The sequence below is a fragment of the Tupaia chinensis genome, unplaced genomic scaffold (genome assembly GCF_000334495.1).
Source record: "Tupaia chinensis unplaced genomic scaffold, TupChi_1.0 Scaffold000362_1, whole genome shotgun sequence".
In the NCBI taxonomy this organism is placed as follows: domain Eukaryota; kingdom Metazoa; phylum Chordata; class Mammalia; order Scandentia; family Tupaiidae; genus Tupaia; species Tupaia belangeri.
The window spans coordinates 8,382,350-8,388,219 of record NW_006159859.1 but is presented as its reverse complement, the minus strand read 5'-3'; positions in this window follow the sequence as shown (position 1 = coordinate 8,388,219).

Here is a 5,870-nt window from a genome sequence, read left to right as displayed (position 1 = left end):
CGGTTCAGTCAGAGCGGTGGTCAGGGTGTTTTACGACTCCGAGCAAGTGACACACTTCACTCCCAGGGTGTGAATGAGGAAACATGCTGTTTGCAGCTGTCTTTCCATCGAAGGAAGCCAGCTTGAAGATGAAGCATAAACACAGAAAAGAAGGAAAAAAGTCAAAAGAAGTGGAAATGTTGCCATGTGCCCCAAGCCAATTGCCTTCAGAATGGTTAGTGGTCTATATGAATCAGTTTTCCTCAATGCTGTGCAGCGTGACAGAGTGGGGATGGGGAGGAAGCCATCCGAGGCAGAGTTTATGGGACTGACCAAGATGGACAGAAAACAGTCAACCAAAGTGATTTGAAAGTCAGAAGTAAAGACTGCATCAAACCAATGTGACGTTGGAGGTTTGGTTTTAGAGTCCATAGCATAGTTTTCTAATTTTCCTGGAGAAAACATACGCAGTGCTAGATGAGCTATTCAAATCCATCTTCCTTCAGGTAAAGGAAGTAATGATACAGCAGAGGTAATAAAGAGATCTCCAGGAAAAACAGCATGCAGAAGGCCCCCGGGAATGTAGTCGGACATGTTTTCTGTGGGGAATTCTGTTACTAGGACTTATTTGGAAGATGGGGAGAAGGAAGAGAGAAAAGTTCTAATTTCAACCTGCGTTTAAAAAAAAAAAAAAGCAGTGGAAAGAATGTATAAAACTGTTTAAATTTCGTATGTAGGCTCGAAACAATGGGCTACACTGTTGTAGCTGCTTATTTTTACTGAGTCTATTGGCAAAAGTCTCCCGTTTCTTCACACTTACTTTTCAAAGACCCTAGAGTCCCAGGTTTCATTTAGCAGAGTAACAGCTTTCAAGCAGCGCTCTGGTGTCTGTCTGGGCCTCTGGTTCTCTTTCTCCCTTTGCCTTATTTTTCTTAATTCTCAACCCCCTCTCCTCCCACACACCTTTTTTTTTTTTCTTTCTTTCTTTTTCTCCTCTTGAGTTTCTCTTCAGGTTATAGAAGATGTCAATTAGTTATAAAAAACGTCTGTCACGTGAGACATATTTGATGACCAAGTCTGGATGTGCCACGGGGGATTCTGCTCTAGGGTGGCCGCCATGACCCTGCTATATATGTATAGCACATGGGTTTTGAAAGCTGGGATCAGCCTAATGGTAGTGAATGAATTTAATCTCTTGGAGTCCTGGAACAGTAGAGCTACTCTGTTTCATTCCAGCTGGTGTAGTAATAGAAGGCTTTGTAATTAGACACACCGAGTTCAAATGCCAGTTCCACTTTCTGTAGCTATATGATATTAGGCAAGTATCTTCAACTTTATGACTCTATGCTTCTTCATCTGTAAAACGATAATACATACCTCACAGTCTTTTGTGAAGAGTAAATGAGTAAAACTTGTCAAATGATTACTTAGCAGATGGTAAGTCTTCACTAAGTGGTAGTGACTGTCATTGTTGTCTTGAAATAATTCTAGTGTCGTCTATTCTACAATATCAAGTTAGGCCACAAAAGTGGCACTGCTCTTCTGGAATCTGAAATGACACTGAAATATTCAAGGTGTTTCCTGCTGGGGTTTCTGGGCAGAGTGGCACAGAGACAGAAAGCGAGAAATCACCCCCCAGGGGGGATGGTCACGCCGCAATCCCTTCTCCTCCATTCTCCTCTCGGGATCTTGGGCACGCACGCACACGCGCCCGGCGTGAGTTTTTTAAGCCACCGGGTCCGGGACACGAATCGCGGTCGACTACGTGGGAGTCCAGCGACATAGCCATTACGCTAACTGCTGGTTCCCCCTCCCATTCACATCTTAATTCACTTTGCTTCGAGCTTGGCCTATTGCTGCTTTAATTCATTTCCTCAGTACAAATGAATTGAGTTATATACTCAGTGTCAGGACTGGGTGCACAGTGGTGAGACCTACTTCCTACCCCGAAAAGATATAAAACTCCTGCTTTGTGTAGTAAGCTGTTTACATAGCTGCATTGAGTGAATTTCATCACAGATGCATCTGCACAGCAACACGGGGACGTTTTTTGCCAGTGCAATTGATAACCACTTTTTTATTCTGATGTCTTCATTTTACCTTAGTTTCTGTTTCATGTCTATCACTGTCAGTTTTTCATTATCAGATGAAAATCTATAAATTCAGAGGGTTTAACTCTTAATTTTGCACAATTTACACTGGTAGTGTATTTTGTTAAAGAGCCAATGTATTCCGTTACAGAATATAAAGCTGTGTATTCTGTTACAATATCACATGCAGACTCATGCTGTTATTTAAATATTGGAGAATATAAGACCTAAGAACTTCTTTATTCTATTTTAGTTTACTGGCTGTGTGCATAGTATTGCAAGGCCATTCCAGGAGGCTAAGATGCATTTTTTCAGTTCTAGATTTTGCAAGAAATCAGGAACCCAGTGGGAAGATGCTGAATGCAGGATAAAGCATATTCCGCATTAATGTCAGCAAGACACTTAATGTTTTTCTTTTCATACCCCCCACCCCCGGTTTTAGATAAAACAGGGATAAGATTATTGATTAGGTGGTTTGTTTTAGACTTGCTGTTAACTAAACCAATCTTTATTATGTTCTATTTTTCAGTAGAAAGGCTTTACATGTCTATAGCCATGGCTGGAGTTTTGTATGAGATTCAGTTTACTTTCCTACACCTTTTTGTTTCATATGCAGAGATTGCTGGGGTTCCTATTTTTTGTGAGAGAGGACCAGACACACATCCCCTCTCCCCACCCCTCCCCCTCACTTTGAACCCTGGGCCTTCCTATAGGGCTCCAGTAATTGTGCAGCAGAACACGTGCCACCTCTTCTGGGCTGGTTTTGTTACTTTTATAGATGTAAGTGCTGTTCTGGTTAGCATTAAATTACAGGAGCACTTGAGAATGTTGAAATAATTGGCAATTTATTTGTTTTCAAACTCAAGTTTATTTTTGAAAAAGAGTTTGACCTTTTGAGTAAAGTGTTTTCATTTTAGAAATTCATGATAAATGAGAAGTGTAATAGTGTGTCTGGCTTCCAGAAGTCACATTTTTCTAAATCTGCTATGATGTCCCACTTCAGTTTTAGGCTTAGCTCTAATACACATTCTACGTAAGTAAGAGGAACTTCCTAAGAATTATAAGAATAACCCATTGCTTGGGTTTGAGTAAATGTTGTCCTCTGTTTTTCTGTACTCCAATGTTCAAATGATTTCGTTTTTAAAAATTCCACTCTAAAATATTTGGCTCCCTTCATTCATTCCGTATCCTCCAGGGAATGGGATCTTGATTAATGCCGTATTCCGTAGTGTGGAAGTTCATACCTTATGCTGAAGTGGGTTGAATTTCTTAACCTCGAACCTAACTTTTCCAGAAACGTAGTCTCTGACATCTGTTTTGACCATTGTCAGTGCCAACTGTCTTTCCTGTTTGGGTTTCTGCTTTCTGTCACTGCTTCAGCTCTGACTGCTTGATCCACCACAATGTGGACAGGAAGGTGAGCATTTTGCTTAGTGATATTTATACCCCGTATGTTCCTTTTCCTCTTTGAATTGATGCTCAGGGCTTCGGCTTACCATGTGGGCCTGGCTTGGTCTTCCCTCATAAGAAATAAAAGAAAATTTCCCCAGAGGCCAGTTTAGCGCTTTGTTGCATCTCCAGAAAATCCCTTCAAAACAAATCAACAAGTTCAGTAAGCAGCATGTTCCCTTCAGTCCTGCCACAAAGCCAACTCTAAAAGTATTGTCCAATCCTTCAGCACTGACTGGAATCTCCCAAGGTGACAGAAAAGCATATCACAGGGCAGCATTTTAAAAAATACTCTCTAACCATCTTTTTCTCCCCTCTCCCTTGTCTCTTCGATTGCCTTTTTCTTTCTCCCTCACTCTCACACCAGCAGGGTGACCTTCTATTACCCTGAGCATTGTAGCTCTTCCCCTCAGCAGGAGTACTTCAGCAACACAATAGGCAGCAACTAGGGCTTTTCTAGCATGTTCCTTAGGAAACTTGGTATGCTCCGCTCTAAAGAAAAGCATAAACAGGGACCAGCAGATGGTGTAATGTTTACGTCACTGGACTCTGACATAGTTGACCACCGTTTAAGTCCCAAACCCGGCAGCTTAAACTCATGCTGGGCACATGGGCATGCCCAAAATCCCAAGAGAATGGAGGAGAAGGGATTGGGCATGGTTATACCCCCAAGGGGTGATTTTTCACTTTCTGTCTCTCTGTCTGTCTGCGAGAGCATGCACCCTATAGCAAAAATCTCTTAAAAAAAAAAAAAAGCATAAATAATACTGCCAAGATCCAGAAGTAGATGACCTTTGCAAAAGTATACATTGCTCAGTTTTTATGAGTGTGTGTCTGTTTTTTGGTGTGAATGTATATGTACTTATATGTGTTTTGCCAATTGAGGTCACATCACATATACCATCTTATAGCCTGCTGAGCCTTTACTCTTTACTCCTTATGCTTTTTTTTTTTTTTTTTTTTTTGTCTTTTTCTCCAGTGAGGTCTTACAGGGCACTTGTGATCTGATTCAATCTATAACAGTCTGCATTGGCTTTACTGGCTTGGTTTCATAGGCAAGAAAGGAAATAAATTACATATACATTGGAAAGGAAGAAATACAAGTTTTTCTTTGGATACAACTTGATTGTCTATGTCAAAAATGTGGACTTTACTAAAAAAAAAGATGTAGAACTAATATGTATTCTAAAAGATGAGAAATTAAAATGCCAACATACAAATATCAATTGTATTTCTGTATTAGCAATGAACAATTAGAAACTGAATAAGACAACACTAATTAAAATAACATAAAATGAAATAACTAGGAATAAATATTTAAAAATATACGCATTATATCCTGAAACTTACAAAATATGCTGAGGCCAATTAAGGAAGACCTAAGTAAGTTAAGATGAGCTTCATCTTCAAACTATAGAAAAGTTCTTAGTCAAACTGGATCTTAGATCTAAATACTGTAGATTAAAGAGGTAAAAACTTTCTAGAAGAAAACTAGGAGAAAGTTCTTGTGTCCTAATGTCAGGCAATTTTTTTTTTTAAGAGCACAAAATGTAAGAACCATGAAGAAAACTCTGGCAAATTGGACTTCTTTAATAATAAAAAAAAAAAACCAAACAACAACAAAACAAAACAAAAAAAAAACTTTACTTATTCAAAAGACACTGTTGAAAAAAAGAAAATTCAAGCCATAGAGTTGTGAGAAAATATTCACAATGCACATAGCTAAGAAAGGATTTGAAACATAATGTGTAAAAACTTCTACAACTTAAAAAAGCAAAAACCCTCGATCAATAAATAGGCAAAAATAAATAAATAAATAGGCAAAATATTTGAGTCTTTAGCAAAAGATTTATTAGTGGTGATTGAACATAATTAGTTATTAAAGAAATAGAAGACCACAATGACATGTTCTTATTCACCTACTAGAGTAACAAAATTAATATCATATTTATAATACTTATTGGATGTCCTGATAATTCCCCTCCTATGTATTTATCTCAGAGAGATAAGTATATATGTTAATGTGGACTAGCCAGTGGTGTGGTGTTTAAGATGGCTGGGTCCCACAGAGACAACTTCATGATTTGAATCTTGGACCTGGCAGTTTGAAAAATATGCTGTGTAGAAGGAGGTTCCACATGGCTCCTGTAAAGTAGGTATTGCAGGGCACAGGAGAAATGAAGACTTTCTACTGATAATTCAGCCTCCAGCAAACAGGCTAGCGGCAGAAGAGGCCAGGCTTTCAGAAGGAGGTTCCACATGGCTCCTGTGAAAAGGATCTAAGAGCACTGTAGTTATACATCCAAATACTAATAGGGTTAAAATATTCTTCAATAGCTACCAAATCTGCTG